We start from the raw sequence: 9380 nt of genomic DNA on the forward strand, positions 1-9380 counted from the left end.
AATAACATTAAAAGTGCATCCCATTACTTCCCACACATTTGAAAAACTTAAATCCAATTATATATAAGGGTTCTACTCTCTTGCTTAACATGCCTGAGATTACCTATAAAAAAATAGCTGGAACCACAGATCTGTTGCTAATAAAAATGCTTATTTAAATATTTTCATAACATTATTATTTTTCTATTTAATTGTACATTATTTTAAAAATTTTGTATATGCTAGACAATTTGTTATAAATAGTTAAATTAAAATGATGTCTGTTTTCTTGGAGTTTGCATTTTGGTGGTAGAGATTAATACAAAACAACATTTTATTTATTAAGCAAAACAAAAATATAAAACCACAAGTGTAGTAAATGACAAGAAAAGAGCCGAAACCGGTTTGGCTCAGTGGATAGAGCGTCGGCCTGCGGACTGAAGGGTCCCAGGTTCGATTCCGGTCAAGGGCGTGTGCCTGGGTTGCGGGCACATCCCCAGTGGGAGATGTGCAGGAGGCAGCTGATCGGTGTTTCTCTCTCGTCGATGTTTCTGGCTCTCTCTCTCCCTTCCTCTCTGTAAAAAATCAATAAAATATATTTTTAAAAAAATGACAAGAAAAGAAGTTAAATAAATATTACATCATTAATTTGATTTAGATCATAGATAAGCCCAGAGAGTTAAACTCCAGAACAATCTGCAGCAACTTGTAGCTGTACTGTCTCCTATGTTAGGTAGATAACAATGAAGAAGAGAGGGATTTTGATTTCAGACAGAAGACATGGCATGGGGTATCACTGTAGTGTGTGTGAGGGGGGTAGTGTGTACATCATGATCATTATGTCTCTATAGGTGAGAAGTCGCTTGGAAGTGATCAAAAGTGGATGACAGAAGACAATTTAAGGAGTATTTTGTAAATTAGGCAATGATAGCAGCCTGACTATGGAAGTGGTGGTAAGGATAAGGTGAAATTGATAGAAATTGATGGTGTGTGTGTGTACCCATGTCTGCATGCATGAGTATTTTTACTAAAACAAACTGGAAAACTGATCAAATACACATGGAAGGTAACAGGAAAAAAAATTTAATTTGTACATATATGGTTTACCTAGTTGAATGTTTAGTAATGATGATAACTGAGGTGAAGAAAGAAAATACGCTGGGAGATAGATGATTATGAGTTTGTCTTTGGGAATTCTTGGTTTAGATATTTTAAAAATATGAAATATACAAGGAGAGGTATGGGCCTACAATTCTTTATTTTGCTGTTTGAGATTTAAAATTCCTTGAAAATAAAATTATTTGTTCTCCTAAATTTATAGTAACTTATTTGGGACTAAAGCAATCTAAATTAACATGAAGCTATATAGTTGTTCCCTTTTAAATTAAGCTCACTTACTGTAAAATTTTACAAAATTTGGAAGTGCTTCATTTACTGGCTATGATTTCCATAATATCCAGGGTATGGGCCTACATAAAATCTGAAAGCTATTTAATTTTATGTTCACAAAGTCCAATGATTTAAATAAGGTGTTTAAATCTATAATGTGTAACAGTTGTATTCACAGGTCTGGAATATAGAGAAGAAAACAAGGCTACAGAAACAAACTTGTGATTTATTTGCTAGAGAGAACATGGAGCCGAAAGGGAACAAGGTCTAGTGCCAAAAGTAGAATCACAACATCTGAAGGAGCTTCTGATGCATTTTGTATGTTAACACTTTACTAGATTTATGGTTTGCAAATCTTTCTCCCATTCCATCGGTTGCCTTTTTAATCTGCTCTTTCCTTTGCTAGGCAGATACATTTTATTCTGACATGACAAGATCAAGGTCATAAAACTTTCCCACTATGTGTTCCAACAGGCATATGAAAAGATCCCTAATGTCACTTTTTAACAGGGAAATGCAAAACAAAACCACAATGAGATATCACCCAAGCCTGTTAGAATGGTGATTATCAAAAACAACAAAGGACAAGTGTTGGCAGGATGTGAAAAATTTGTAACTATTGTACACTGTTGTTGAATGCAAAATAGTGCAGCTTCTATGGAAAACAGTATGGAGTTTTCTCAAAAAAAAATTAAGAATAGAACCACCACATCATCCACCAAAAGCACACCTGGTTATCTAATCCGAAAGATTGAAGTTAGGATCTTGAAGAGATATAAGCACTCCCATGTTCATTGAAGCACTGTTTACAATAGCCAAGATGTGGATACAATCTAAATGTCCATAGCAGCTTAATAGGCAAAGAAAATGTGGTATATGAATACAATAGAATAGTGTTCAGCCTGTAATATATGACATTATGGGTGAACTTTGAGAAAATTATGCTAACTTAAGCCAGTCACAGAAAGACAAATATTGCCTTTTTCCATTTATGTGCGGTACCTAAAATAGTCATAGAAGCAGAGAGTATAATGGTGGTTGCCAGGGGTTGGGGGGAATCATTGGGGAGTGACTAATCGCCAGGTATAAAATTTCACTTATACAAGATGAGTAAGGCCTAGAGGTGTGCCATGAAACATTGCGCCTGTCATTAACAGTAGCGTTGTGCACTTAAAAATCTGTTAAGAGAGTAAAATCTAATGTTAATTGTTCTCATCAAAGTAAAATAAAGGCAAAAAAGAAAGAAGTAGTTAGCAGTGTTTAACACTGCTGAGAAGACAAGTTTAGGATTTTAAAATGTCTTTTTAAAATGTATGTTGAAGAAATCATTGTTAGCTTGGTGAGAGATAGATAAGGGGAGGGATGAGAAACAAGCCAAATTGCAGGTGTGAATGGCAAGACAATAATAGGGTAATGTAAACTAAATCTATGAAGACTCCTCAATGTATTTCTTGTGTTTTCAAAAATGTTACCTTGGAAATTACTTACACCATGAAAAATATAACTTAGTCAGCACAGGAAGCAAGCTAGAGTAGGGTAACAGCATTTTGTCACATTATAAATTTCAACTGTAGACATAAAGGGATTTAAATGACTATTATCATTAGTATTGTGATCACAGCAAACATTTTTAATAAGAACCTATATTAACTGAGACATTTTTAAGCATAATATTTCATTGAACACATTCTACAACAATTATTATAAAGACATCCCTATTTTAAAGATAAAGAAATTAATCTCAAAACTAATCATTAGCAAAAAGTAATAACACTAATAATAATTAACTTTCCCACAATGGGAAGGCAAACATTTTTAAATTAAGATCTTTCTAAATCTAAAATGAGCATTCTCCCAATAAATGAACTGCTTTCCTTTTAGACCTTAAATATTTGCAGATATATATTAATTCCAAGTTATTGCATTGCCATTTTGCAATGCATTTCCTTTCTGTAATTTCTAATTCATATCATGATTTCAATAGTGCCCCAGGGGTTTATAACACTGCTGAGATGCAGGAGTGAATGCTGGACACCAGGAAATTAGAAGGACATCAGAGACAATCTCAATGTATCTGAGCTTTTAATATCTGTTATCATAGGGAATAACCCAGTGACTTTTTAATAACAGTGCTAACATGTAGCATTTACGTAAAGAATGAAAAGCCAAGACACTAACTAATTAAATGTTTAAAGAAATTGTTTTTTGATTACTAGTAATGGTAGCTTTTATTTTTAGTAGTTAGGAAAAGGTTACTGAGAAAAGTACAGGTGATACCACTTTGTTTTTGTTTTTATGTGTTTTACGGTTGTAAATGTTAAAATTTAGAGTCAGGTGATATTTGTGAAACTATGTTTTTGTGATTTTAAGGTATGGTCCACAACCCTTGCTCTTATTAGACATTTAAAATTCCATGCTATCTTGCCCGGCTGGAGTAGCTCAATGGTTGACCTATGCACCAGGAGGTCACTGTCTGATTCCCGGACAGGGCACATGCCAGGGTTGTGGGCTTGATCCCCAATGGGGGCGTGCAGGAGGCAGCCGATCAATGATTCTCTCTCACCATTGATGTTTCTATCTCTCTCTCCCTTTCCCTTCCTCTTTGAAATCAATAAAAATACAAATTATAAATAAATAATAATAAAATTCCAAGCTATCTTGACAAAGACTTTTTGGTATCTTCCTGGAAGTCATTATCAAAGCCAACGCTTTTCCAGGCTTAGCCAAGCTAAAGTGTTGTCTTCAATCTTCTTCAAAAAGGTTTATTTGAGGTCAATGGACATTCTGCTCCATGAAGGCAGGTGTTATGAATCATTCAGACGTCAGTGTGTTTCTCATACGTCCTCATCTTTGTAACTCCTGATGGGATCGCCCCAAATGTCTCAATGTAATTGTACTAGACAATGAGGATTTTGTTGCTGTGAAATATTTATCTAAAACTTTAGGTAAAACAAAGATGACTAAGCAGCTTAGTAGCTTTGTCAGGACAAGAATTGCAAAGTGATAGATCATAAATGATTAGTTTAGTATCCCTGAAAACAGGGTGCATGAGGTATAAGGGGATGGTCAAACCTGAACTTACATAGCAAAAATATAAAATCAGAAATTATATTTTTGATATGTGAATTAGAATATTAGCTCATTCAGATTATAGAATACTATTGAAGATGGTATATATAGGAGTTACTATTTTTGTATTTTACATACCAATACAAATGGTAGTGTTTCCACAACTGTGGATACATGTTTTCTACGGCATTACATTGTATTATTCACTTATTATAAACTAGAGGCCCGGTGCACAAAAATTTGTGCACGGGGGGGGGGTCCCTCAGCCCGGCCTGTGCCCTCTCCCAGTCTGGAACCCCTCAGGGGATGACCACCTGCTGGCTTAGGCCCGCTGCTCCCCAGGGGAGTGGGCTTAAGCTGGCAATCAGACATCCTTAGCGCTGCTGAGGAGGCAGGAGAGGCTCCCACCACCACCGCTGTACTGGCAGATATCAGCCTGGCTTGTGGCTGAGCAGAATTCCTCCCATGTGAGAGCACCCTGACCACCAGAGGGCAACTCCTACATTGAGCGTCTCCCCCCTGGTGGTCAATGTGTGTCATAGTGACCAGTCATTCCCAGTCGTTCTGCTGTTAGGGTCAGTTTGCATATTACCCTGTTACTATATAGGATAGAGGCCTGGTGCACAGGTGGGGGCCTGCTGGTTTGCCCTGAAGGGTGTCTCGGATCAGGGTGGGGGTCCCACTTGGGTGCCTGGCCAGCCTGGATGAGGGGATGATGGCTGTTTGCAGCTGGTCACACCCCCTTCAGGGTGGGGGTCCCCACTGGGGTGCCTGGCCAGTCTGGGTGAGGGGCTGAGGGCCGTTTTCAAGCTGGCGGGTGATTGAAGCTCCCAACCTCTCCTTTTTTTCTTTTTTTTTTTATTCTGAGATTTATTTACCTTCTATGGCTGTCACTGGAGCTGAGAGCCAGCTTTAGCTCTGAGGCTCAGCTCCAGCTCTGAGACCTCAGCTGCAGAAAGCAGGTATCTGGGTTTGTTTGGCTTCTATAATTGAAACACTGTTGCAGCTCCAGCTCTGAGGCCCAGCTGGCTGAAAGCAGGTTTCTGGGGTTTGTTTAGCTTCTATAATTGCAACATTGTTTCTTAGAGTGGAGCTCAGAGGCCAGCAGCGGCAGGCGGGGAACCTTGGCTTCCTCCATCCCTGGAGCAAGCAAGCCTCCTGTTCGCTTCAGTGCCTGGCTGCCGGCCGCCATCTTGGTTGGCAGTTAATTTGCATATCGCCCTGATTAGCCAATGGGAAGCATGTCAGAGGTACGGTTAAATACCATGTTTGTTTATTATTAGATAGGATAATATCAGATAATTAATAAAAATCCTTAATAATTGTAATAAGTATGTCCTTATCATATAATGAGTGTTCCACATATTCTTACCTGATCAGTTGTGCTAATCTTATCATTGTGTGTAGCTATCCTATATAATAAAGAGGTAATATGCTAATTGTCATGCCCTCACAAGATGGCAGCACCCACAGCCACAAGATGGTGGCACCCAGTCCTCTCAGTCCTATGGGGGAAGGGGGCGGGGGTTGGTAGGCGTGTGGCGTGGCCAGCCCATCCCCAAGTGGGTCTGGCTGCTCCGCGCACCTGCTGATGGAGTTCCCCAGTGCCCTCAGCCCCGCCAGCAGTGAATTTTCTTTTTAAAAAATCCTTACCCAAGGATATTATTATTTCTTTTAGATTATCTGTTCTCGGGAGCAGGCCTAAGTCAGCAGGTGGGCATCCCCCAAGGGTTCCATACTGTGAGAAGGCGCAGGCTGGGCTGAGGGACCCCCGTGTGCATGAATTTTCATGCACCAGGCCTCTAGTTTACATATAATAAAGACAAAATATTACATTAACAATTAGATTGTTGAGTACACTGTATAAATCAAAAATAATTAAAGAAAGTATTAAACTAGTATTTTGTTTAGTACATAAACTCGAAAAATGGCAAACCATATTAATGCATGTAACTATTTTGCCATATGTATAATAGGCAAGTTTTATTTCAGAATCACCAAATTTTAAGTTGAGGTACCAAACTTGTAATTTTAGGACGATTGCTCCATTCTATAGTACACTTCACCCATAGGCCTGAGAAAATGTACCACACTGATTCATAACTATTTTGGCATTACCATTTTCTTTCAAATATATGAACATATTTAATTTCTGTGTCTGTATTGCATGAAGAAGTATTAAAATTTTATTAAAGACATAAAACATTTACATTTAATTTTACAAGATATATTGTTTTTAAAAAGTACTTAAGCTGCCTTTACTTTGTTGAGTACACCTTGAAAGTCTGCCGAAATATTATTTGTCTGATTAGATCAATGACATGAGTATTTACCTCACTTATATATTCAGAAAATTCATGTGCATGCCTCTGTGTGTGTTTGTGTTTGTGTGTGTGAGAGAGAGAGAGAGAGAGAGAGAGAGAGAGAGAGAGAGAGAGAAATTGTTAAAACAAAAATCACTCTGAGTATTATAGAAAGATGGGATTTAATACTGAGCCTAACATATGTACATTAAAGAACATAGAAGGGAGGGATCATTGCTATATATTAAAGACACTCTGATACAGTTAACCCTTTTGGGAACTCAGTATCAGTTCATATTAAATTTTCAGCAACAGTAATTGCAATAGCAGCTTCTCTAACTAAAAGGATCTAAAAAATCATTGAATAAAAAATATACATTCTTCCATTAACAATGAAAAGGGTCCAATTCCTATTAATATGCTTATCTACCTTGCGGTAATATCTTTTTCTCCTCCAGTACATACAGAATCCCTATTGGATATTTTGTAACTTTATGGTTAGTACTTCATACACATTGTCATTTGATATTCTGTGATTTAATGCAAAGTACTATATTTTCAAGAGGAAGTTACCAGGAAAACATATGTAAGTATATATATAAGCAAACAACAGAACCACAAAATATTTAGATAAATTATGCAACAATTCAAATGGACATTGCTAATATATCTCTCCCTCCTTCACTTCCTTTACCTTCTCCCTCACCTCCTCCTCCTCTTTCTTCTTCACATGAGATGGTGCCCTTTGCCCTCAGTCAATATGGTTGATTCATCTAGTATCTTATCTGATAAGGAGTTCTAAACCTTCATTCTTTAAAAGTATGAATTATTAATACTCCTGCTAATATTTGTTGTATTAGGTAACTTTTTACATCAGACATGTAAGTAATAAAAGACATTATAGATAACTAGAGGCCCAGTGCATGAAATTCATGCATGGGTAGGGTCCCTAGGCCTGGCCTGCAATCAGGGCCGATCTGTGGGGCAAATGGTAGGGTGATCGGGGGGGCCCCCACTGACACCTGCCTTGGCTGGCCTGGGGCCTGAGGGCTGGGGGCAGCTACTGCATGGAGCTTCTTTCTCCTGGTGGTCAGTGCACATCATAGCAACTGGTCATCCCACTGTTTGGTTGATTTGCATATTAGGCTTTTATTATATAGGATCGCCTGAATTCCAGACAGATTGCACTTATTTCATTGTGCAACTGCAGTTCCATTTGCCCAGGATAATCAGAATCAGTTACCCAGCTGTAGAGAAATTTCTTTTGCCTGTTACATGATATGAACAACTGGAATGGGTCAGATAGCAGCAGTCTTAACATCCAGTTCAATGGACTCATTGTTATATTTTGGTAAAATTATTCTCCTTTAAGAACTAAATCAGTAGAGTCCAAAAATTCAGGGGAGTCAAAAAATTTCCAATCATCTTATTAAATTTAATAGGAAAATTTCCCTATTCTCCTTATAATAATTCTATTCCTTGTTTTCTAGTTTAAGGAATATTAATGATGTTTTTTGCTAATTCAAAGGATACATTGCATTAGTAATAATGTACACCACCCTTATAAGATAAATTCTTCCAGCCAGTGATATTATTATGTCTTCACAAGGCCATGTCACAGTTCTGTGTAACATTGGGTTAAATATATGTGGTTAAGATTACAAATCCTACAGGTATGAGTACATTTCCTCATCATTTTTTCCTTGTAAAAGGGTCCTGTGATCAAGGAAGGCAAGACCACTTTCAAAGTAAGTCTTTATTCTAAGACAGAAAGATCACTGCCTTTGTCATCACATAAGAAAATAAATGTGATCACCCCACCTTCAGGCGACTGGCTTTTGTTGTTTGTAGATGTGATCTGGTGCTGGACAAATCAGCCTTTGAAAGGCTGTTGAATTCATTAGTAGCTTTCATCTCAGCTACACGGTCTTATTTCTTATGGGACCATTTAGCATGTTCTAGAGTGGAACTCTGATGTACATTGCCATTATAACAAAAATAAATAACACACAAGCAAACAAACAAAACCCTTGAAATATTTGTTCTTGGTTTAGTTATCTATATGGTGTAACACATGGAGTCAAAACAAAAATCTTCAGTGTCCTATTACATATGACAGGACATTTGTTACAAATTGCCAATAATCAGTTTGAATACAGTCCAAATACCAACTGAGCCTGTAGTTATAAGTTTGGAAAAACAAACATGTCTTGGTTACTAATGGTTGTTCTCATCAAGATATGAAAAGGAAGAGGCAAGTGTTAGCTGGTTTTAATCAGAAGTCGTAAGAAATTAGTTAAGTCAAAAAACTGAAGGAAAATCCACCTTTGGAAAACTCCCCTAGATCATAAATAGAATAAAATAAGATCAAAATAAAAGCAAACAGGAAAACACAACAAACAACAAACAAATAAACCCTCTGAGAGACAAAGGTCTATTAAAATTCAAACATGGCCACCCCCATGTGGTTACAATATGGTCGCCACAAGATGGCCGGCAGGGGAGGGCAGTTGTGGGGGATCAGACCAAGAGGGGAGGGCAGTTAGGGGCGACCAGGCCAGCAGGGGAGGGCATTTGGGAGCAACCAGGCTGACAGGAGAGGGCAGTTAGAGGTGACCAGGCCAGCAAGGGAGGGCAGTT

Source organism: Myotis lucifugus, unplaced genomic scaffold (genome assembly GCF_000147115.1).
Source record: "Myotis lucifugus unplaced genomic scaffold, Myoluc2.0 scaffold_24, whole genome shotgun sequence".
NCBI classification, from domain to species: Eukaryota; Metazoa; Chordata; class Mammalia; order Chiroptera; family Vespertilionidae; genus Myotis; species Myotis lucifugus.